The 9,488-nt window shown below is 55.6% G+C and overlaps 1 protein-coding gene across 1 annotated transcript in view; it reads right to left on the bottom strand.

Moving 5' to 3' along the window:
* Positions 1 to 1,511, bottom strand: part of NEUROD2 (neuronal differentiation 2) — a 5,259-nt gene extending 3,748 nt beyond the window's left edge. The window contains exons 1-2 of the mRNA XM_040497391.1: positions 1,448 to 1,511; positions 245 to 584 (exon numbers count right to left, since the gene is read on the bottom strand). The gene's annotated coding sequence lies outside the window, so the exon portion shown is untranslated. The remainder of the gene's footprint in view (positions 1 to 244; positions 585 to 1,447) is intronic.
* Positions 1,512 to 9,488: the final 7,977 nt, after the last annotated feature.

The following is a 9,488-nucleotide window of genomic DNA, read 5'->3' on the forward strand; positions in this document are numbered from 1 at the left end:
CCCCCCCACCATGATCTTGCTTTTCTCCCCAAGCCCATCGCAAGCAGAGACGCCTCCCTCCGTAGCCCCTTGAGCTGCAGCCCCTAGGGGAGAGGGAACCCTGGGCGCCTCCGATGCCCACCCTATGAGGGGGCATCGTCCCAGGAAGGGGGGATTTGCGGACCCTCTTGTGGGCCGAAGCAGCCGCCCTCCCCACCCCCCCGCAGCCGGCGGGTCAGATCTAGCTCCCTTTCGGACAACTTACCTCGGAGAGGAGTCAAGGGGAGAGGGGAGGGGAGGGGGGGGAGGGGGGCAAGAGAGAGAGGGGGGAGAAGAGGAATCTTCTCGCTTATTTCATTGTTCCCCCATCTTCAGGGAGCGGGGGCAGCGGCTCCTCAAGGCGGCGGGCGCCGGCGTCTTCAGAGCGCCATGCGAACCGCGGAGCGAGTGTGGCATCTCTACCAGGCGGGGTACCAGCCTCTATGCCAGGCCATATGGGCTTGGCACGTCACGGGCAGCAGCTATCACATGAGAGACGGTGATTGGCATGCGTCTGCATTGGGGGAGAGCCGGCTCCCCCGGGACCCGCCGCCATCTGTCACTCTCTACTCCAAAAAAAAAAAAAAAAAAAAAAAAAAAAAAAAAAAAAAAAAAAAAAAATTAAATAAATAAAGGAAATAAATAAATATCTCTGCCGCCCTCCCCTCCCCGCCCAACGCAGGGAAAGCAGGGATTGAGAGGGAGGTGGGAGGAGTTGCCCCCCTTGGATATAGCCCCCCACATGGGAACAATGGGGTGACAAGGCTGGCAACTGGGGGTTTGTGGTGGCCCCCAATTCTATCTATGCTCTCTCCAGGGTCCTGCTCTGTCCATTTCCTCCCTTGCAGGCCCCCAAAGGTGGGTCAGGGACCAAACCTCAGGTCTGGAGAAGGGACCTCTATGCTTGCCCCCACTCCCTGGGAGGATCCCCTCAGTCACAAAGGGACAGCTGAGGCTCCCTCCCAGGGTGGGCGTGGGGGGCGTCCCTAGCCCAACCCCATAGGTAGATGTTGGCACCATGCCATCCCTCATCCCTGTTTGCCCCTCCCCCACCCACCCTCACGCACACACAACATATGTGGCTGAACGAAATTCAAACCAAGGGAAAGACAGAGAAAAGGAAAGACTTGCCTGGATGTCTGTGCCTCTGCATGGGCGTGTGTGTGTCTGTGGGGACATGTGTGTATATCTGTGGAGTCAGCCTATGGGAGAGATTTCCTTGGGTGTTTGGGGGCATATGTATGTTGGGGTGGGGGTGGAGAAGAGCCTCTAGGATAAGCCTGTGTACCCACCATCAGGAATGAGGGAGAGGGTCTCAGTCTGGATTCCTAAACCAGAAATCTCTCACTCACCCCCTCCCTCATGTCCTCCCCCTGCTAGACAAGCAACCATCCCACCAGTGGCTTTCTCTCCTGGCCTTCTGACTTACTTATTTAAGGGAGGAGGAGGGGGCTGGACTGGAAAAATGCCTGAAGTTCCTAGAGAAGACTCAGCATTCTCCTCCCCCTACAAAAAAATACTGAAGTCAACTCCAACAGTCTTGAGAGGGACAAAGGGGAGGTGGGTCAGACAGGTGTCTTGATAAAGAAGGAAATGGCTATTTTCTCTTACAGCTCACCTTTTAACTCTCTCACTGGGCCAGATACAGATGCAAATGGCATGAGTTGAGGGAGGTAGCTTTAGACACACACAGACACACACGCGCGCGCACACACACACACACACACACACACATACACGCACACACCTCTGTTCCTCACCCTGTGGTGCAGAAAGTAGAAACACACCCTGACTCAGACAGATACATGTGTGTGAGCAGGTAATCACAACCAGGTGAGAGAGACGCTTGCCCACACCCTGATTCAGCATTTGTGTGTTTCAGACCCACATTTCCTGTCCCTTCCCATCCTCCAGCTTACGTATGCACAGACAACTTCAATTATACATTAAGCACACACACTTGGATGTCAAGCATGTTCCAAGCACTTTGGTGGGTGCAATGCTGAGCAAGACAGGGGCTTCACTCTCCATCTGGGCACATACAGTTTTCTCCCTGGGGAAGCCTCCAGAGAGGACCTTGGGCTGGTAAGACACTGATTGGATGCTTGGTAGAATGAATCAGGTTTTAGACAGAGGTGCATACAGTAGCTAAGGAAGCCTTGGAGAAGGGGGAGGCCGGTGTCTGAGGCTCTCAGAGATAGTTGGCCAGGAGCTAAAAGGAGCTTCAGAACGAATAGCCCCAACTCCTCCTTTTGTCAAGGTCTGTAGAGAGGGACTGTCTTGTCCAGGAACACACGAAGGGAGAGCAGAACCCGACCTAGGATCCAGGGGCTTGACTCCCAGCCAACTGCTCCTTCCACAACCCTACAGTCTGCCTCAGGGGTCTCCAAGGATGAGAGGTCGATGCTAAGTCTTCCACCATTCTTGCAGGGATCCTAGGTCTGGGAAGGTAAAATCTCACCTATGGCAGATCATCTAGGGCACTCTGGGCATAGCCAGAGAGACAGAGGCCTATGAGGTGGGGTAGAGACTCAGGAATGCCAGCCAGCCCCTGTCCAAATTTGAGTACAGCCTCAAAGGCTTTATTGTCCCTTTACTGAGGGTGGGGTCTTCGATCCCGATAGGGGTCCCTTCTCCTCAAGGCCTTGGCCATGTGATATTTGAGTTACATTCATGTGCTTTGGACTCTGATTTCTGCCCAACCCCACTTACTAGCTTCAAAGAATGCTGAATGCCTTGAGCAAGTTGCATAAGGTCTCTCAGTCTTGATGTCCACATCTGTAAAATGGGGATGATTATGCCATACCTCCTAGAGTTGCTGTTAGCACTCAATGGGGTAATACGCAGGGCCAGCAATATAGTAGGCATTCAACAAATGCCATATCTCATTTTTATTAAGGCACTTTGTAAACTGTAACATGCTTTACAATATTAATTTCTTGCACATACCCCCATACACATTCAGAATGCTTTGTCTATATAGGAATTGAGTTTTTGGTGAATTAATGGGTGAATGAATGGATGAGTAAGAGAATGAGTACCTCCTTGGGGGAGAAAGACACCCTCTGCCTTCTCCTTTGGACACTGAGGGATTGAGTTGAGCCACCTAGGGTCTCACAGACCCCTACCAGCTTTGCTTTCTACTCTCGGCAGGAAGCAATACCTTGCTCAGGATAAAGGAGCCCTTGGGAAGTCTTTCCATCCCTCCCAGCCTCCTGTTAAGAGTGACCTTGGCTCTCTAGGTCTGAGAAGCCCCTCTTAACCCCCCACAGAAGGAGACCTGGGGGTGGGGGTGGGTATACCTGAGGGCACGGGGAACTTCATCCCTCTTGGTCTGTTTCCTGCCCCTGTCTTTTCTTCCTTCAGAAAAATGGAACAAGTTTTTCTCACTCGACACGTTTCAACTTTTTTTTAGAAGATACAATAAAAAACAGGGGAAAATTGGAACAGAGGGAGGTGTGGGATGGGCCGGCCTCAGACATAGGCTTGGAAGAGGTACAACACACACGTGTCCACATCCACACGAACAAGCACGAACATACAGAGACATACATGCTCCTCTCTGTTCACCCAGAGATGCGGAGATGCAGTGACAGAGAGACAGAAAGAGCCAGAAATGGAAGGAAGGAGACGGAAGGAGAAGGACACCCAGAGATGCCATCTGTTCCTCCCCCTGGCATTGGGGGAAGGGAGTTGGTGAGGGGCCTAGTCCCCTCTGGGTCTCTGAGAGGAAAAGGGGAATAGTGGGTACCTCAGCCAGGCCTGGAAGACTCCCATTTGTGCTGCCCACCCCCATGGAGGGAGCTGGGAGCTGAGGGTCTGAGGTTCCCATGGAGACATAGCCCCATCCCAAGGGAGGCCACAGTCTGGGCACCTAAAATGGCTGCCTCGGAGGGGTGGCGGCCATTTTGTGCAGGCTTAGGTCCTGATGGGGGGGCGGGGGGGAGACAGGCAGAGACAGAGGGAGGGGACAGGTCATTCCTGAGCAGTCTAGGGGAATCTTGCTCAGGGGACAGGATGAATGTTCTGTAAAACTGCTCTCGTTACACCCCGGGCTCCACCAAAGTACAGACATACATATAAATCTGTAAAAACTCCACTCCATGCTGACACCCGGACGGACACCTAGCCAGCCGCCACCACCACCATGCCCCAAATAAGATCGGTGGGGGCAAGTGTGCTGGAGAAGGAGACTCGATTTCCCACCAAAGCGCCAAGCCGTGGGGAGCAGGTGGATTAGAACCCAGGTGTCCGTTCTGTGGCGGAAGCCATCTAAGGCCACGGTCCCGGGGCCTGCCCCCGCTGAGGTGGGCGGGCAGGTGAAGAATGAGGGTAGGAGCACAGTGAGGAGGGGGCAGCCTGTTCTCGTCACCCTCATCTCTGATTTGAGGGGAAGGGCAGGAATTTGGAGATCCTCTGAGGGCCCGGTGCTGCTGGCATTAGCTGTGCTGTGGGGGGAGGAGGAAGGGGAGGGGGCAGGCTGGCACTGCCCAGACGGCGCCTGTTCTATCAGTTCAGGATGCTTGAAGCTTCCTCCTGAAGCATGAGAGCACCTGCCACCCCCTTCCCCATCCCCCTGCTCCACCTCAAGTCCAAAAGGGCGTTGGGGGAGGGGGACCTGCCTCTTCTTCCTGGCTCTGGGGTGGGCACCTGCCCCGCTACCCCCTCCCCCGCCCGCCGCAGTGTTCTGGGGAGCGGCGGGCACGCCAGATGGCGTGGCTGAGAATGCGGCGACGTTGCCGGGAGGTGAGGGCTGGCACGGGTGATATGCGGCTGCGTGCCTTGTGGTGCCACGGGGGAGGGGGAGGGGGAGGACCAGTGAGGTGTAGCCCCCCTCCTCCGTGCTGACCTCCTGTCCTGACCTCTAGCTCACTACCAGGATTCTCCTTTGCCTGAGCCCTGGGCTCCCATTCTGGGCCTAGGCCCCACCCAAAGATGGGTGGGCACACACCCATGGGGCCAGGCATGGTGCTGAGAGTCCTGAGGCAGAACTCTGCTGCACCCTTCCCCCTCCCCATCCTGCCCCCAACCCAGGACAGAGGGTGATGGGGGAGACCTTCCAGTCCTTTTGAAAAGCCAGCCCCCTCAGAATTGTTCCCTTGTTCCAAGAGTAGAGTGGCCTTTTGCCCCATAACCTTTGACTTCTGGCTCCTGAGCCCTGTTTTTCTAAGAGTTGCTTCCCTGATGGGCACTGGTCTCTGGGTCTCTGAGTCTCCCTTTCATCAGTCATCCTCATTCCTCACAAGGACGATTCCTGGAAGGACACCTCCTCCTGGGAGCCTTCCTGGAAACTCCCCAGGCAGGACAGCTTCCGTGCTTACCACCTTCTGTTAGGAGGATCCATTTACCCATCTGTCTCCCTGACTTGACCACAGTGGCTACTTGTTTTATATCTCAATACTCCAGTGCTTCACAAAGGCTGTAGTGAGTTGGCACTCAATAAATGCTCGCTGCATTAATGCCTGGCTGGCTAAGAGAGTTTGAGGGTACGAGCCTTTCTCCAGAGAATCTCCTAACGCAGCAAGACCCAGGGTCCCTGGTGGAGCTCAGAACCTCCAGACCCCTCCTCCTGCCTTTTGCACAGATTTCATTCTGGGGAGCTGAACTTGAAATAGGGGATCACAGATTCCCGCCCCCCCCCCCCAAGTGGCCCTCAGAGGGCGTGGGTCACGGAGGCTGAGACTGGAGGAGCTTGACCCTCATACCGGGCGCCAAGCTCTGGTTCTGAGGTCACAGAGGCCCCAAGGCGCCTCCCTCACTAGAGTGGTCCCTGCCCAGTTGTAGATCCCTGGCTCCAGCCTCCCACCTCTTGAAGCCTCAGAGCCCCTCTCCTTTCTACTCTGACCCTGCAGGAGGCAACTGTAATTCCCTGAGGGGGCGAGAACTGAAGTCCAGGGACAAGGCTGAGTCCCACTCTCACTGCCTTTTCCTCTTTGCTGCTGCTGCTGCCCAAAGCCACCCCCTCAATATCTCATACCCCTTCTGTCGCATGGGCCCTGTCCAGGCCCTCCTCCCCTGTGAAGCCCTTACTGCCCTTTGAGCTTCCTGCACAGGATCAAGGCTACCCATTCTGCCCATCCTATCTAAAAAGTCGTATTTCAGGCATCTCCAATGGCTCCTCATCACTCCTAGGAGCAGGCCACACTCCGTAGGGACACCCCCGACCTGGCTGCCCCAGCACTTGTCCCGGCCTTGAACCCAGACCCTCAGCAGCTCTAAGCTGCTTCTACTTTCACAAGCCTTGTGCCTGTGAGCCTTTGTCCCAGTTGTCTGTTATGGCTGGAGCGCCCTCTCCCTTTTTCCTAGCCTTTTAAGCCTAAGCATCACCTCCTCCAGGAAGTCCCTCTGGATTAGATGCTCCTACCCAGTCTCCTCTAATACTTTCTGCACACTTCTACATAGGCATAGGTATTGACCTTTGCCTCACGGGTCTCTCTCATCTGACAGCACGTTCCTCAAAGACAGGAATTGGGCCCAGTGCCTGGCACAGAGAATCGCCTCAAGAAATGGTTGTGGCACCAAAGGCCTGTCTGCCACTGTTGGAGCAGGTGTCGGTTCTAGCCCAGAAATTTAAGGCTGCAGCTGAGGCAGAACACCCACACACAGGAAGCTTCTCCTTGAAACCCTCCCTCCTTTGCCCTCAGCCTCGCCACCAATCCTGGAATTGACGTGGCATGTCAGCCTTCCTCTCTGTAAAATGGGCTTGATAATTACAATAAAACCAGCCTTCTAGGACTGCTGTAAGTGTCAAACAGGCTAACAGGTGTGAAAATGCTGCCTCAGCCCCTGGCCGGATATGGCTGATTCTGCAAGCCCCTAATCGGCTTTGGCTTTAATTTTAAAGGTTTATTCATTTTTCAGAGACAGAGTGTGAGTAGGGAAGGGGCAGAGAGAGAGAGGGAGACACAGAACCCGAAACAGGCTCCGGGCTCTGAGCTGTCAGCACAGTGCCGGACGCGGGGCCCTGAACTCACAGACGGTGAGATCATGACCTGAGCGGAAGTCAGACGCTTAACCGATTGAGCCACCCGGGCACCCCGGCTTTAGCTTTTAAAAATCTTTGTTCCTGGAGCTCTGTTCGTCACATCTTTTTTTTTTTTTTTTTTTAAGTTTATTTATTTATTTTGAGAGAGTGAGAGCAGGGAGGGGCAGCGAGAAAGGGAGAGAGAGAGAGAATCCAAAACAGGCTCTGTACTGTCAGCGCAGAGCCTGATGGGGGGCTTGAACCCACGAACTGCGAGATCATGACCTGAGCCCAAATCAAGAGTCGGACGCTTGACTGAACCACCCAGGTGCCCCTCATCACTACTTCTTCCTTCTGCCCTTCCGTCAGCATTCCAGGTGAGCAGTCAGGAGGTCCTGCCCCTGCTACTCCAAGGCATTCGGATGAAGAGGGAGCTCAAGGTGGCCAAAAGAGCACTGGTCTTGGCAGGGTCTCGATCTTGGTTAAAGCACACAACCCTCTGCTTCTTTGTCTGTGAAATGGGCCTAGAGCCACCTGCCCACTTGCTTACCTCCTTCAGGACTAACGGGAGGGGGGGCTGAAAGGACAGCCAATTATGAAGAACACTTGGGGTGATTAGATCCTGACTGATGGGGGATGGTAGCCCATGATGGGGCAGTGAAGGGCATCAGTAAAAGCAAGAGGACAGAGCGTGTGTCCTGGGCTCCCTTTCCTCTAGGCGGGCTCTGCTGTGAACTTCCTTGTGACCGGGGCATTTCCTGGTTTCCTCCCCTGGAGCTTCCTCCTCTTCTGGGTGTAGGGGGGCTTGTGGGGACCACGTACTTCTCTGATGCCTCTCTTGAGCCAGCATGGGTGGATGGGGCACCAGAGGCCGGCAGTAGACACAGGTGACTCACACCTGTGACAGTGCTGGTGCTCACAGGACAGCCCCAAGGGGCCGTGCTGGGGGGTGGGGTGTACATTGAGGAAATACCCAGGAGGTTTCTATTTGGCTCAGCCCCTGGGAGACTGGAGCCCAGGATAGGGTGAACGAGACTTAGCCATCACTTCCCTACTTCACTACCCTGTAGGGTGAGCACAGGGAGGGAAGGGAAGAGTCTGGAGGTACCAACGCTCCATTTTACAGATAAGGAAACCACAGCACAGAGAGGAAAGGTAACTTGCCTGAGGTCACACGACTAATGAGTGACAGAGCTGGACCCCAATTCCTGCTTTGGGGTCCTGTCCCTGGGGCCTCAGAGCTCTGTAATAATGTAACACGTAAACCACAACAATGTAATAATGACAATGGTGGGCATGATCTGTACCGGGCACAAGGTTTCACGTACATCATCTTTCCTCCTCACCATGACCTCGGAGGCAGGATTATCGTTAGCCCCACTTAAAGACAAGGATGCTGAAGCACAGAGAGGGTGAGGTCAAGGTTGCTGTGCCAAGGTCACATAGCTAGTATGCTGCAGAGGTGGGATTTGAACCAAGCCCTGACTCTAGGTCCTGGTCTCTCTTTCACTATTGCAAACAGTACTCTTTTCTTTGAAACCCCCACTATCTTCACACTGGGGAAGAGCATCCCCTGTGATAAGAGAGGGAAAGGAGGGTGCCCAGGGAAGGACTATTGCCCCGAGTCTGCCCTTTGTCCAGGCCCTCAGGTCACAGGAGCCAGTGTCCTAGCCTGTGTCTCCACAGTTCTACTCATGGGTGGGTGGGAGCCCCTTCCAGGGAAGAGGCCGTCACATGAAACATGCTTCCCTCTTCCCTCAGCTCCTTCAGAAGGTGCCCTCCTTGCCCTTGCGGGTTCCACGAAGTGCTTCTTCCACCAGGAAGCCCTCCCTGATGTCACGTCACTCCCTCTTCTGGCCCCTGTCACCACGTTGAGGAGCACGTGGGGCTGGGCTGACCAGCTGGATCAGCTTTACTCTTCATCACCAGCCGCCTGCCACACCATTCTGTACTTGTCTGTAAAATGGGAATAAGGAGCCCTACCTCACAGAATCTTTGTGAGATTAGAAGCGGAGCGGCATCCTACGAGGAAGCATCTGGCACCCAGGGGGACCCTGCCACTCGCTCCTTCTCCTCCTTGTCTTTCTCCTCCTGGCTTTCTCCGCGTTCTCTCCTCACCGTCCCCGCCTGGCGCCTGGCACCGGCCCGGCGCGCCCCAGCCGCCCAATCCCCGCTCGCAGCCTGACTTCCTGCCCGCCCGTCTCCCTCGGCACGTGCCCCGCGCCCCCCCCCCGGGGAAGCGCCACCTCCCGAGCGGCCCCGCGCGCGCCCTCTCGTCCTCAGCCGGGCTCCAGCCGCCGGTGACCGCACGGAAGGGGGTCCGGCAGGCGGCTCGCAGGTGGGGTCGGCGAGGGGGGAGGCGGGCCGGCGGCGGCGGGAAGAGGACGCTGCCCCTTTAAGGTGCCACCGCCGCGTGGCAGGGAAACAGCTTGTGCCAGCCCCATTCCGCCCGGCTCCGCTCGCAACAAGAAACACAATGCATAACAATCAGGCGCGCGCTTGGAGC

The sequence above is a fragment of the Herpailurus yagouaroundi genome, unplaced genomic scaffold (genome assembly GCF_014898765.1).
Source record: "Herpailurus yagouaroundi ecotype Mexico unplaced genomic scaffold, PumYag 189, whole genome shotgun sequence".
NCBI lineage: Eukaryota > Metazoa > Chordata > Mammalia > Carnivora > Felidae > Herpailurus > Herpailurus yagouaroundi.